This window comes from Lissotriton vulgaris, chromosome 7 (assembly GCF_964263255.1).
Source record: "Lissotriton vulgaris chromosome 7, aLisVul1.2, whole genome shotgun sequence".
NCBI lineage: Eukaryota > Metazoa > Chordata > Amphibia > Caudata > Salamandridae > Lissotriton > Lissotriton vulgaris.
The window spans coordinates 1,604,753,012-1,604,769,155 of NC_141695.1; the positions used below are offsets into that span (position 1 = coordinate 1,604,753,012).

The 16,144-nt window shown below is 44.2% G+C and overlaps 1 protein-coding gene across 1 annotated transcript in view; it reads left to right on the forward strand.

Annotated features, from left to right (window-relative positions):
* The window catches only part of LOC147706081 (ras-related protein Rab-22A), a 185,303-nt gene that overhangs the window by 52,497 nt on the left and 116,662 nt on the right, over positions 1-16,144 (forward strand). The window lies entirely within an intron of this gene.

Genomic DNA, 16,144 nt, shown 5'->3' on the forward strand with positions numbered 1-16,144 from the left:
TATTATGTTAAGCACTGGCTTCGTTTTTTGCTCTAGAAGTAGAGGTGTATTATTCAACTGTAGATGGTTATTTTTGAGGTCATTGTCATCAAGAGAAAATGTTCTGATTGTTCTTACACGGTATTGTAAATTGCAATAACCCCTTAAATAATGTGTTTTTCCTATTAGTATGGTAGTGATCCCTTCGTTTGCCATATGGTGAGATCCTGAGGTTTGTGATGCTATTCTTTGCTCTGGTCCATTCGAAGGCCAATAGTTTTTACAATTTTTAAGGGAGTGGCCAATATTGCCTGTTTTTCGATTCATGCCTATTTGCACTTTTTTTGGGGCGATCGGGTGTGAAAACCCAGAGGTGAACCAAAAAAGTTACGCAATTCTGAGTTAACCAAGTTATTTGCTTAGATTGTTAAGTGTTTCACTAAAGAAACTAATTGTTATAATAGGAAATAGTGAACATACGTGGGTCAGAAAGAGAAAGGGCAAGAACTATTTTGTCGGGTTTTTTTTTCTTATTTTTTTTATTGTTTTTACTGAAATTCATGTATGAAAGTAATGTACAGTTATGCCTGCCAGACTCTTACAGTCTCCAGAGAAATATAGTGCTTGCTGTTTGTTCAGTATTCTGGGATCCACAAAACCAACCGCCGAGCAGTGGCTCACAGTGAGTTTTCATTGTGTATCAATCATGGATCACTTAATTAAGAAAAATCAAATGAATTAAGTATGAACAAAAGCTATGCAATAGTACCAGTCCAAATTTTGTATTCCTTTAAGTGCCTTATGATTGAGTGACTTTTTTCAACGAGCATTAGCAATGCCAATGTTTCTGGCTTATGAATGCACTGTTAAGCCACACCTAAAAATCAATGTACGTAAAGGACTGCCTCCTCCCACCGTGATGCTGTCAGATAAAAATGGCATGAATTATTTAGTTGTCTTAAGACACTTTAACAGCATTACAATGGCATATGTATGCCTCTGAAAGTTCACGCTCTGGCAGATGGATGAAAAAACAAAATGTTGACTGCTGAGTGGATGGCAAGTACTTTTGTGTGGAAGTACACAACTCCAGCCTACTCAAAACATGTACTCCTGGCTGCCAACATGTATTCGGAGCTAAAGTTCATCTCATGGTGGTTTTTACATAATTTTCTAGTAGCAGCTGCGCTGTCAAGCCAGACCATAAAAAGTGCTCTCCAATGGACAGTGACTAACGATAGGATGCTCAGAGTATAGAGAAATTCGTTATACAAAGTCTTACCATCCTTCTTTCCAATTAAATGGAATGTGTGGGTGTGTCTATATCAGGGGACAGGAAATGCCCAAACAGCTTCTGAAAGGTCTGCTGCATTGATACTCAAATTGTTGCCGGGGGCGGGTGGAAGAGGGGGGCTAGCACCAACAATAAAAAGATGCTAAATAGGCAATCACTTATTCCAAGGTTAATTAGTGTTAAAGAAAGGAAGTAACTAGGGAGTTCAATGCTTAAACAACTTCATGTTTAAAGACATCTTCCACCAAAGGTGTAAAAAAAAAATGTGTTTTTTTAAAAAGTGGATTTAATTAACATGCAGAACCTTTTCACCGTACTATAACTGATTATATCAGTGCATTGAGAAGTATTAAGTTAAAAGTGATAGATTTCAAACATGAGTTTTGAAACATTAATTCTTCACCCTACCCCGAGAACAACACCAATAGTGAACTAAAGAGCCAAGTCAGTTGTTATGTGCACTTCTTGGATGGCCTGGGTTCCTATTTTACATGAATTACATAGGAGCAGGTTTTACACAGTGAACAACCTAACGTCATGTATTTTGATGTCTAGGATCACACTGTTTGGTAAAGTGGGGAATCCGGGATAAGCTAAGGTTTTCTGGTTTCACATTATCAATTCAGCCAATGGATGTATATTTTTCGCTTTTCCTACACCCACCAATACCACCTCACCCGACCGAGACCCCGCTGGCATCACTGCGGCCCTCTAGCACATCATAGACCAAACTTTTTGTCCCCTGCAAGAATCTTTTTGAGTTCTTTTACAGAATACCCTTCCCAAAGTTTGTTTTAGCCCTGTAAACATAAACCAATACCAGAAACGCCTCAGTTTCCAAGTGAATGCCTGCAGCATTTGGGTGTCAGGATCCACTGCGCTCATGGCATGCCTCCCACCGCTTGTCATTTCAGAAAACTGAAGACCAGGTACATACAATGGCGTGTCTGGCACCCACTAGGAATGTCCTTCAAGAGTAAAAGTGAGCAGTTCCATCTTGTTCAGTCTTTTCTGTGTGGTGGCGTGCCGTCCTCCAACCCAGACATCCTCTCCTCTGCGCCATCAATTCTAGTTCCCTGACAATCCAACTGTTATCCCATTCTGTCTATGCGGACATATCGTTGAAGGTAACTGCATCTGGGTCACGGTCCTCAACTTCACCTGTGTTGGAATGAGAGCCATGGCCCCTGGTAGGTTTGATCTTTTCAAAGGTTACTCTCCACTGTTTGGGATTTGTGCGGCCCATTATGGCAGAAGGGTGAACCACACTGGTGACCGTGTTGTACTGTTGTAGCAATAGCTCTATATTAGGCTGGACATTGAGAGAAGTTGCACAGGCAGGGTAGGTGGGACAGTGACAGTACCAATGGGAAGGACTGGAGTCCGGAATGCCAGGTAGACCGCTAAAGGGTTGACAGTGTCTAACAGATGCAGTAGGGAGATTCTCTGAATGAAAGACCACAAAGCGGATGTTGAGGCAGAGTCTAGGAAAAATATATGAGATGTGACCCTCCGTTAAAAGTGCAGATGTGCAAGGTGCCAGACCAGCAGGGCGTAAGATTAGGCACACTCCCAATTCATTTTATCCACAAACAATGCACCAGCATGACCTTGTGACGATGAGTTTAGTAGGCCGCCCAATGAAACAGCGGGGTGCAAGGAGTCCGAGGGGAGTCCCCATCCACAATAGGCACTGCTCAGAAATGTACAGGAGGTTTGGATATACTGTATGCCCAAGAAGAGCACCCGGGACAATGCGCTGGCGGTCTCTACCTGTGAGTCAGCCGGGGTGTGGCACTAGAAGACTGGGCCTCGCGGAGTGAAGGAGCACCTACTGCAACAACCGGTGGCCGCAGCAGGGCCCCCACCGCCTCACGTAGCAGAGTCCGCATACACTTATGTGGCAACAGTGTTCATACCCGCCGAAGAGCAAGGCCACCGCCTCAGCAGCCAGCAAAAGCAGCGGGCTCCCTTGGCCGCAACAGGACACCCCAACAGCAGCTGCAGAGCCGGTCAGGGTCACAGGGGCTGAACGGAATCTCCAGCAAAGGGCAATCGGAGCTGGCTCCCACGCCGTCTGGTCTGGTGCGGCCTGGAGGTTCAGCATGCAGCATGGGGACTTTGAGCACCGACCACAGAGAGTGAGTGTTGGGTGCACTACGCAATCCCAGGGAGGTTGAGTGACCTCGGCCTCCAGCTCGCCAGCGGCACCTGTCACCGTCTGGGCCTCTAAGGCTGCACAGCTAGCCGATGGCAGGAGTAGCGGTTAGCAGGCACCAATATTGCTCAAAGCTGGTCCCTTCAGTAGGTCAGGATCTCAGCTGCAGTATCCGAGCAGTTTTTCTGAGCAAGAGGCGATGATGAGAATTTAGCGAGATTAAAGGCTGCTACCACCGAAGCCTCACTAGATGGTGGCCATCTTGACGCCAGTCACGACCACGCTCCCTTTCTCTCAGTACTAATTTATCAGTGTCATCGGTGAGACTGCTACATGGTTTCTCTTTACTGTACTTAAAGCAAACTATCCAACTGATTAAAGCGGATATATCCGGATCACAGCACGGTGCATGTTCTGCTGGAATTCTTTCCAAATTGCTACTGTGCTCGCTCTTCGGACTGAGCTTCTTATTGATTCTTCCTGTACATGATGAATGCATGCATAGTATCAACTGAATTGTAAAAAGTCTTTTGTATCCCCTCTTGACAAAACCTTCCTCAGGTGCCATTGTTCCAAGTAATTACTGACCCATTTAACTACTGCTTTTCATATCCAAGAAAGAAGTAAATGTCCTTCTTTCCTCTTTCATTGTGTCCAGTTCTCATCGAGAGCCTGCACAAGCAAACTTCGATCCTACTCACAGCACCAAAATGTCATTGATCGCAGTACAACAGTAGCTCTGCATGATTCATGATCAGGGAGGTAAGGCAGCTCCTCATACCCTTTGACCTTTCTCATGTCTTTGACACTGTCCCCTGCAGCTTTGATTGTGAGGATGCATGGGGTGGCCCTGGGGTAGTCCAGCCTCGTAATAGGTTTTCTTTTCTATCTGGTCTGAGCCAGGAGGTTCTGCTGCCTCCTTCTTTGCTCTTCAGTGGTTAAATCTACTTGTGGACTGCTCAGCTATGCATTCAGCCCTACCATGTTTATTCTCTGTGGCCCCACCAGCTAAGCACATTCAGACTGTTCTCCATGAGTTACATTGATGACACTCTACTCGCTCTGTGACTGCTTGCTTTAACTTCTACGCTTGCCTACTGCAGTAGCAGCTTGGATGGGTTGCTATTGTAATACTTTATTCGATAGATATTTATCATAAAAGTACAAACATACAAATATATAAAAACAATCCATCCAAAGTACTACAGTTACATCCAGAACAGCAAATAGCAATTTAAAAACAGCAAGGTAAAAACAATGATTAAAACAATGTTTGCTTATTAAAAAGTATTTATGCGTTACCCAACAATCTAGAGCGTATTATCCAAGCACCCCCCACATATTTTGCCACCCCACAGATGATATACATAGAAACAGTATTAGTTGAGATGATACGGAGGGCTGACCTATGATCTTTTACACCCAACTCCCTGCATACAGGTTTCGACCATTTAGCCCTAACGGATTTGTATGCTGAACAGGCAAATAAAAAATGGCCAAGGGTTTCCTCTGGACATTGGCAACCTGGGCATTTTAGTACAATCCCCCCCTTGGTCTTCCACCTTTCCATTAATTTTTTAAGGGGCAGGGTGCCATACCTTAATTTCAAGAACAAGGTTCTATCTCTAGCTACTTGGATAAAATCCAAAAATGGTTCCAACTTCATAGAAGGTTTATGTATAAGAAAGTTCGTCGTTAAAGTCCCCAAATTTGAGTTGTTATTAATCTTGGCCTCAACCCAGTCCCAATATGATTTCTTTACAATTTGCTTTGCAGGAGGGACTTGTGACGCCCAGGACTCCCCCAGGCCTATTGATATTACTAATTTCTTAAGGTTGTTAGGCCACTTTATTTGGTGAGAAACATTTAGGGTTATTAACTCGTCCAGCACTCGGGCATACCCGGCTAGTTCCTCAGTTCTTCTAAGGCGCACCCAGAATAGCAGCGGCCTTAGTTGAACTTTGAGATCGATTTTTTTTTTTTCCCATATCAAAAAATAAGGGTAACAAAGGGGTAGAAGCTGGGAGTGAGACTAAATCTCTGAACTTATTTTCCGCAGTTACCAGTGCCTTAGTATTTTCAGCACCCCATAATTCGTAGCCATAAACTGCAGAGACTAAAGCCTTCCCTTCATAGAATACCAAGGCAGGGGCGACCGGTCTACTAATAGAGAGGCGCTGGTTCTTTAGTATTGCACCGGACACCCTTTTAAGATTTAGTACCATTTTTAGGTCGAGCAGACCTAAAAAGCATGCGAAGCATGCTTTGTCTGCGAAGACATCTTTTGCTGGCGTGTCTGGGGGAATGTGAGACAGCGATCGCCCACGTGCCTCGCTGTCTCAGATTCCTCCTCGAGGGCGCGCACAACACCGTGCACATCCCCCTGCCTGCCATTCACTCTCAATCACACACAGCCACACTCACGCATGCGCGTGCACACACATACACCCACGCAGGCACAATGCATACACACACACACACACACACACAGACACACACAGACACACACAGACACACACACAGACACACACACAGACACACACACAGACACACACACAGACACACACACAGACACACACACAGACACACACACAGACACACACACAGACACACACACAGACACACACACAGACACACACACAGACACACACACAGACACACACACAGACACACACACAGACACACACACAGACACACACACAGACACACACACAGACACACACACAGACACACACACAGACACACACACAGACACACACACAGACACACACACACAGACACACACACACAGACACACACACAGACACACACACAGACACACACACAGACACACACACAGACACACACACACAGACACACACACACAGACACACACACACAGACACACACACACAGACACACACACACAGACACACAGACACACACACACACGAGCGCCCATGCACGCACACACATACATGCAGAGACACCCCCCTGCACACATACACACACGAGAGCACTGAGGCCCCCCCCCAGCCCTTTGGAACTTACCGGGCCAATCTCGGGGGACTCCACTCGCAGCACGCTCCTTTCCCGGGGCTCCCACTTGGTCAAGGGAGCCCCGCAACACTTCCGCAACCTCCTGCTGGAGGCCCCGGGGCTCTCCACCGCTCACAGGAGCCCCGGGCCGCAAGACTGATTTACGCCTCCTGCCTCCTCTTCCGGTCCGAACGCCCCCGTCACAAGGCGACCTTGCCTGACTTCCGGTGCGGCCGCGGCGGGATTCACTGCTGGCTTTCAGTTTCCCTCCCCCGCCCCCTCGGCTCCACGGATCCAGATCGCCCTCGAGTTTCTACCCGCATGCACATCTCCTGTCCCTGGAGGCTGGCGCAAGCATGGTGCGTTTTTACTTTCGCGGTTTCTCTCCCCCCGAGCGCAGCACCGGCTTCAGGGTCACCGCGTTCGTTTATTTTATTACGTGTAACCGTGGATTCTTCTCTGGGAGGGCTGGGTTAACAGGTCACAGCGGCGGGTGGTTTCACTGTGCAGAGTACCTCCTTATATAAAGCCAGCATGTTGTCCAAGGTATTGTTCAGGGGTATATTACTTAAACACCAGTCCATTTTAAACATGGCAGTGCTATTGATAGGCACAGGGAGATGGAATGATTTTCACGGATTCACATGATGTGGAGCCCAAGCTGAGACTCGAACCTTTGTTTCCTCCACTGCGCTTTGTTTTATTACCCCTACCTACCCCAAGTTGCGCTGTTCCTTTACTTTTAAATCTACTTTACCAGAAAGCATGAGGCATTGTAGCCCCTCACTCTCCCACTTCCAAGGCATGGAGGGGGCTTCCGAGGGCTCAGGGGTAAGGGGGAGGACCTGCATGCCTTTCTTATTTTCTACATGAGCCTACTTTCATATAGCTCCCCCACCCGTCACCGTCATTTGTCCTCACTGCGTGTTAGTGTTGGTTTATGTGTTTTTATTCAATGCAGCCCTGCCCCACCTCATATCAGCACAGGGGGAGAATGTAATGCTTACCCACCAACCAGCTTTCTCTAATTCCTTATCTAGTCCTGCCAGACCTCCGACTCACCCCATGACATCAGTTACACTTTCCTACTACCATTAAACCCCACGAAAAATTAAATACTGTGCAGAATTCTGTTGGTTAAAGAAACGGACCCTCCATTAGTCCCCATTCTGCAGCAATTAACTTGTAACTGCATTTACTTGTGAAGTATTATGGCATTATACCAGTGTTTACGTGTGTACAGTTACCAACCCGCCAGCACCGTCACCGTCTAAAGAGGAGCTTACTGGGAAGGAAGGCAGTGCTCTTCTGCAGCCCCTTCCCAAATTAGCATTTTTCTTCCTTTCGCTGCATTGTCTAGTTTCAGTGATAGTGTCCCTGGGAAGTCAATGTCTGGATCCACATCATTAAAACGAATAAATGCTTTGGAAGACGTTTGGGCCTAGGTTTATTTTTCTCCATCGCTCTACTCCACACTATGCCTCGCGAAGGGTTTCAGTGAGCATTGTTTCTGTTGAGGAAGGCCCCATGAGCACTCTCTGGAACACCCTATCCCCTCAGCACACGTGCACATCTCCCGGAAGTCTGCGGCTGCAACACAGGCCAATACTTCCTGCCATTAATTCCTTGCCCCTCACCTCCGAAAGAATTTAAGATGGCATGTTTGACCTCCGACCTTGCCTAGTCCCCATCTGTTCTTAAATTCACTTTCCATGCCCCTGAACATCAACCGTTTTAAAACCACACAGGGGATACTTACACTGGGCAGTAACCTGCCACATCAGGAATTGGTTGATGTGGTCTGGGGCGGGTGGGGGGGTTGTGCCAGGCACCCTTTAGAGCCTTATTGCATCCTTGTGGCTTTATATGTACAATTCCTGGTTTATCGGTTGATATAAATAAGGTTTTCAGTTTAAGCTTGAATGTTAGTCTTGAGATAAATGAGACTGTTGGCCTTCTTAAGTCTGGCTTGAGGACACAGGTATGTTGATTTATTGTTAAATAATTCTTTAAAATAACAGCAAGGGGCTTGCATTCGGGCCAGAGGAACATTCCTCTCACCAGATGTTATTGGCTGTCATGCAGCTCCTCTTCCGTGATTCTACTGTATACACCTATCTGAGCTTGACACTATCTAACCAAACTAGACTGTTAATCTTTAGTCGTGCCAATTTATGATTTAATTATGCATCATGATCATTAGTCTTCCTTTCTGGTGCATATTGTTCTCTTTGCTCTGCAGTGCTTAGATATGATCGTCTTTAGAGGAGTATGCCGTGCTGTTTTCCTTGTGTATATCATGGCCAGTGCTGTCACAATGTGTTAATTATTCTTTACTCTCACTATAATCCAGATGCTCATTGAGCGCACTGATGCTCCTAGTACTGGATCCAATTGTGCTGTATCATACTACTGTAAATATTTGAAGTCCTTAAATATGTCACTCTAGTACTGGTCTTTGCTGATTCCGAACGGTTTCCTCTGCTCCTCCAAGTGTTGGTTTCTCATTTCATTTGATGCACTGCTGTACCTTTCCATTGTTTCTGCCTCCCGGGGCAGTTGAATGACCTGCCTCGTTGGTTAGGGGTTCCCTGCAGCCATTTTTTAATGTTCCTAATGTCTCTGTATAAGGTCAAAGTAAATTTACATTTATATTTCTCTAAACTCAGTGTTACCTGATTTTTGCCACCTCCGGCATTGTCTGTTGTGACCTGCAAAGCAACATGTAACACACCACGTACCCCCAATCCACACCACAGATTTCCACATCATGCCACAAAATGTAACAGCATACCACATAATGCAACTCCACAACATGCCACTGCACAACACAAATACCATTCCACAAAATAAACTCCATAAAACACAAACTCCACATAATTCCAGTACACCATTTAATCACTATCCACATAATTCCACAGCACACCGTGCCACATATTTCCACTAGACAACTCCACACCACACAATTCAATGCCACACAATTTAACAAACAACTACAATACAACCCATCTTTCTCTCGCACTGCCGCAAACCCATGCATTCTCTCCCCCCGCACAACCACTGCCCATCTCATCTTCCCCCTCACACTACAACTTCCCCTCTCATCTTCCAATCCCACTGCCCACTCTCATCCCTCCCTCACACTCCCTCTCTCCCCTCTATACTGCCTGTTCGCACACGCTACCTTGCCGTACCTCTTCATGCGGTGCACTGGTCCACCTCTCACCTCATACCTCTAGGTATCACTCCCACTCATCCCTCCTTCTCATACTCACTCACTCTTCCCGCCTCTCGCATATGGTTGACTTTATGTCTTCGAGCACATTTTCTTTACCGTGCCTTTTCATAGTTTCGGACCCTCAAACCCATGCTCTCCTCCTCTTGTAGGGTGTATTCTTCATACACAGCTGCTCCCTCAAATGCATCTGTGGCCTGCTCTCCCCTTATTTCTCTCTTCCATACACTCTTTCTGCTCCTCTATATACAGTTTACCACTTCATGCACAAACTACTTATCCCTCACTATCTGGTATGTGCAGCTCCCACTGCTATCTATTCACCATACCACATAATTCCACTACACAGATAGACTACACACCACTCCATTCCAATCTAACCCACATAATTCCACTCCACACCACATACCTCTGCTCCACTTCAAACGAAAACACATGGGTAAAAGACATTGGCATTTACAACGCCAAAGCTCTAACTCTCACAAATGCGAGACCTATTGCATTGCAAATGCTTGTTAAGATATGGGAATCCCAGCTCATATTGTTGGACAGCCTCACCCCAAGATAATCAAATTCGTTCACCACCTCTAAAGGGGATCGACACAAGGTAAGATGAACCTTCCTAACTTTTCTGTTTGGAGTTAGGACCATTAGCTTTGTCTTCAAAGTGTTGACCGTTAACCCACGATCATTACAAAAGAGGGAAAAGTGGTCAAGCAATTTTTGGAGACCCTTGGGGGTCTTGGACATCAGGAGGGTGTCGTCCGCAAAGAGAAGTGTCTGGGTTTTCTCCCCGGCAAGGACGGGGCCATCTGCCGGGTCCTCCCTCAAATGGTCCACCACCCCATTTATAAAGAGGGAGAACAATGTCGGCGCCATCACACATCCCTGCCGTACCCCCCTGCTGACTGGTACCCTCTCTGTCATTTGACCCTGTCGCCCCCATTGAATCCTTGCACAGTTGTCCTCATGCAATTTGATAACCAATTGCAGCAAGGGACTGGGAAACCCCATGGCTTGTAAAATCTCCCATAGCTTGGCACGAGGGATAACATTGAACGCGGTTTTCAGGTCAATGAAAGCCAGATACAAATAGCCCTTAATAATTGATACGGACTTCCTTTTTTTTTTATTATTATTATTTTATTTGGTAATTCACAATTGCTGATACAGACAAAGAGAAAACAAAAAATTCAGTAAATATAACAGTCAAAAATGAGCAGATAAATTAGTTAAAGTGATGCAGGAATACTAAGGACATAGCCAGAATGAGGAAGATCGACAAGTGCAATAAAAAAAAAAAAAATTAAAAAAAAGGACCTGATAGCCATAGTTATAATAGGCGGAATAGTATCAAAAAAATAACTATACCAATTTTATCCTGATTGCATTCATTTATACATAATCTCTATTGTCGTTTTTCCAATTATCAATTGGTTTCCAGATCTCAATACCACGTGCTCTCGCCTTAGTTCCTTTGCAGGCAAAAATCGCCTTCTCTTGGTTGTACATACCTAACATCCGGGAAAGCCAAATCTGAAAGTTAGGGGGATCGGCATCCTTCCACCGGGCTGTTAATATTATTCTATACACTGCTGTACCCAGGAAGAGAGATACTTCTTCCGCCTTAGTATGACTCAGAGTGTTATCGTAACCCAAAATATAAAGGGTGGGAGATTCGGCTACTGGATGCCCGAACACTTCCTGCCAGAACCCTGCAATCATTGTTCTCAGTAATAATAGTTTTTCACATTCATAAAGCATATGTAATAAATTTGCCGTAGTTTTACCACACCTTGGACACTCTGAAGTAGACCTTTTCCCCCAAGAGTAAAGTTTGGCAGGAGTGAAATATAAGTCATAAATAGTTTTATAGAGTTGAGCTTTCAAATTAGAAGACATAAACAACTGTGTCGATAGGATCAAAGACATATCAATATCCACATTAGGGTTATTTAATTTCCTCGACCAACCCACTTCAGTGGATTCTAAATCATCTTGCTGGTTTTCAATTAAAATGTCATAAATAGTACCAATCCTAGTTGTGGGTCTAGACATACAGTCAATTAGAGGGATATTATCCAGAGAGATATCAGCAACTTTTAGATTTAAAATTGTATTAATTTGTATAAATTTAAATACACTATTATTTGGGATGGCGAATTTGGATTGAAGTTGTTGAAATCTATGGCCATAAGTGGGAAGTAAAAAATCTCCTATTGTTAATACTCCTAATGTTTCCCAGCGTCTAGAAATAGCGTCATATATTTGTGATGGTAATATTGATGAATGCCATAGTGAGATATATCTATTGTATTTAGGAATTTTCATATGCCTCGTAATTCTCCTCCACGTTACCCAGGCGCTTGATATAACCTTAAACTTTACTTAAAGTATGAAGGTTCGACCTGCTTTAATAACAAACCATTAGCCCTGTCTCCAATGGACAACTCAAATATTGAAGGTATGTAATTAGCCCCTACCTCATTTTCCAGCGTTTTAACATGAAATAGTGACATCATCTGCTGAAGAAGAGCAGCCCATAAGTAAAATCCCAAATCAGGAATTGCCAGTCCGCCTCTGGTAATGGGTAGAGCGAGCTTCCGGGTAGATCTCCTTATCTTCCCGTATCCCCACACAAATTTACTCATATGGGATTCCAAGCCCTTTAAAATGTTATCATCCACTAGTAGAGGAATCGCACGGAACAGGTATAGGACCCGGGGTAGAATATTCATTTTGAGGAAGTTACCTCTTCCGATGATTGAAAGTTGTAGTCCGTCAATCCTTTTAAGATCTTTATTTACTTTTTGAAGCAACGGTTCATAATTAATTTTAACAATCTCGTCTATTTTGGCAGATATTCGAACTCCCAGATATACAGCGGATTCTACCCTTCTAGGATCGATAAAGTAGACATTATTGGTACAGATGACCATCGTTTTATCCCTGTTTAAGGAATATCCCGATAGCTGGCCGAAGGCTTGAGTAATCTGTTCTATTTCTGTTATAGCCTCAGTGGGTTGTGATGTTATTACTGCCACATCATCAGTGTATGCTAATATTTTTGTATGGAAGGGGCCCAATGTAACTGGTTTAATTGCCTCAGCCTTTAGCAATTTTAAAATGAGAGGATTTATGTAGAGGGCGAAAAGGATCGGAGAGCATGGGCATCCCTGCCTAGTCCCCCGAAATATGTCAAAAAACCCAGATTCCTGGCCCATTACCAATACCCTAGCCTTTGGTGAGAAATCAATTGCTTTGATAGATTTCATAAAACACGGTCCAACGTTAATTTGTTCTAGTATTGCCCACAAGAATGCCCATGAAACCCTGTCAAAGGCCTTCTCGGCATCCAAGAGGACCATCGACATCTGGGCCCCCGTAGCATTTGCGGCATCAAACAGTGCGATAGCACGTCGGGTATGATCCGTAGTACCCTTGCCAGGAATGAAGCCATGTTGCCACGAGGAGACCAGACGTTCGATGATCCCCTGAGCCGATTAGCCAAAATTTTAGAATAAAGTTTCGAGTCAGAATTTATGAGGGAGATAGATCGATACGAGGAGGGCAGCTGAGGGGGCTTATCTTTCTTTGGGAAAATTACAATGTTGGTTTCCTGCCAAGACCTAGGAGGAATGGCACTAACTTGAATCCCAATAAATAAATCGAGAAGTAGAGGTGTTACAATATTGCCCAGAATTTTATAAAACTCAAGTGGTATTTTATCGGGCCCTGCGGCTTTTCCCGAAGCTAGCTCTGCAAGAGCAATTTCCACTTCTGTTTGGGTTATGTCTCTTTCTAGATCCAGCATAGTAACATTATCCATTCCTGGTCCATCTTCGTGCTCGGTTGCCCATTTGGATAATGTTTCTTTAATTTCGTTGGGGTTTACAGAATCCTCATTCTTATACAATTTCCCGTAGTAATTTTGAAAAGCTTCTAGAATATTTTCAGGTGTTGTATATTCTTGGCCTTCTGACTCGATACGCGTAATTGAGTTAAGAGATTGACTTTGGCGAGTTCGAAGTGCCAGCTGCTTACCCACCCTATCTCCCATTTCATAGATCTTATTTCGGTGGGACTGGTATAACTCAGCCGTCCTTTGGGTAAGTTTACTATTTATCTCCGCTTTTAGTATCGCCGTATCTCTTAAAACGGAGCCACCGTCCCTTTCTTGTGCAATTAGCCTAGTGTGTTTCTCTTCTAGTTGAGCTAGTTTTTGTAGCTGTAATTCATTAAGCCTTGCCTCCTCTTTCCTCTGTCTGGCCACATAGCTGATTGTCTCCCCACGGATTGCGGCCTTAAAGCAGTCCCAGACCGTATTTCTAGATGTAATGTATCGATTGTAATCGATAAACCCCTGCGCCCAATTTTTCATATATTCTACATATTCATTATTTACAAGCAGTTTTTTGTCAAAGGACCAACTTGAGCGGGGTCTAGACGTGTTGTTTATGTAAAGAGTAAGCGATAAGGGATTATGGTCCGAAAATAGTTTTTGGTAATTTACTGATTTGTGCCGGACTGACCCGATTACTTGACATCAAAATATAGTCAATGCGAACATATTTATTATGTGGGTGCGAAAAATATGTATACCCTGGGTCTTGACCCTGCTTTAAGTCCCATAGGTCAACCAGACCTAAACTTTCTTTTAATTGGGAGACAGCACTATATACTTTCGGCTTGCGACCAACATATTTAAATCACACTTGTTGCTGTATTGCACTAGCTCTGGGCAAAGAAATATTAAAATCCCCACAAAAAATCAATTCCTGAGGCCAGGATGCAAGTTCTATCTCCAGATCATTAAATATTGAGGGATCATCTTGATTAGGAGCGTAGATGGAGCATATTGTGATTCCGCTCTTGAGCTCCGCGATCGCCCACCTGCCTAGAGGATCAGACAATTTACGCATAGCCTCCCCCAAAAAAGATCTCGCTAATATGGGGACCCCCCCTTGTCCTTGTTGTTTGACTAGTACATACCAGTAGATTAAACCCCGGGACCTTCAGTACTTCCCGTTCTGCCCATGGAATGTGGGTCTCCTGGAGACATATTATATTGAATGCATTTATCCTTATTAGCCCCCACATTTGATCCCTTTTTCTCATATCATTGAGCCCTGCCACATTCCAGGAACACAGTTTTATCCTCGCCATATTATGGTGTAATTATATTTTGAACCAAATCTGCTAAAGAAAAAATCCAACAAGACCTTAGCAACCTTACTATTAATATCCCAATTTATATTCTTAAAACCGCATCTGCAAATGCAATCACCATATTTCTCAGCTTTCTCCCCCCCCCCCTCTGCCCCACCCCCCTTACCCCCCCCCCTCCTACCACCCTTTGAGGCAACCTGGGTTTTGACTCACCCAGTTGTTGATGGCTGTGTGGTCCGTACGCCTAAGCTTGCCCCTGGCCTGATATTTTTACATCCTAGAAAAATGTCAACCATATAACAGATAGTAGTAATTTGTCAGCACTATCATTTTGTTTATACTATTAATGTTCATTGCCAAATATTCAAATCATATTCGGTCAATATAGATAGCGTTCATATCATTTTGTTAGGAAGTTTGCAGGTATTACCAAATAATCGTATCATATCCAGTCCGTACTAGATTTCCTCTTCCATTTATTTGCCATTACTTTCTTTCGCTCTCTCTGCAACCTCCTTAAGGTAGGCCTCTGCCTGGATTTCACTTATGAAGCTCCTCGTTGAGCCTTTGTAGATTACTTTTAGACGTGCCGGATTTTGCAGAAAGATCGTCCACGGGTCCGCCTTTGGCGGTCTATTGGCCACCGCAGAGTTCCTTTGGGTATTTTTAAGGAAATATTCTCCTATTTTATCTGTGAATATTTTATACTGACCCAATAATTTATGCCCCACAGAAGAAACCTCTCCCCAATCCACCGCTGCAAGGCTAGAGGTTTCTGCTTTAACTAAATCCCTAATATTGTTAATTTTCTCCTCTTCACATTTTACCACATCCCATCTCAATTTCCTGGTACAATTGGAGGGGAGAACATCCTTCGTGACCATCTCTGGACCCCCGTTGTTACTAAACCTGTGTGCCCAATTAATTTCCATACACAATGGGTTATGGTCACTATCTGAGGACTGCCTGACTACCATATCTTTTAAACTAGCCCAAGAATAAACATCTAAAAAGATGCAATCAATTCGCGATGGGCAGCTTATCCTATTATAGGTCATTGCCCCTTCACGATCAGAAGTAGTCCGGCCGTTTAATGCCCGTAAATTAGGCTCCAAAGCTAATGCATTCAACTGAATTGCTCTGGCAGTCCACTTCTTAATAGGGGCCAATGCTAGAGGTGGTATGGCCTGTCTCCAGTCGTCAGATTTCAGACCCAAAACGTCCTCATCTAGGGGTTCAAATGTAAAATTAAAATCACCCCCCAGCAAGATTTTAGACCTAGGTGGAAGCT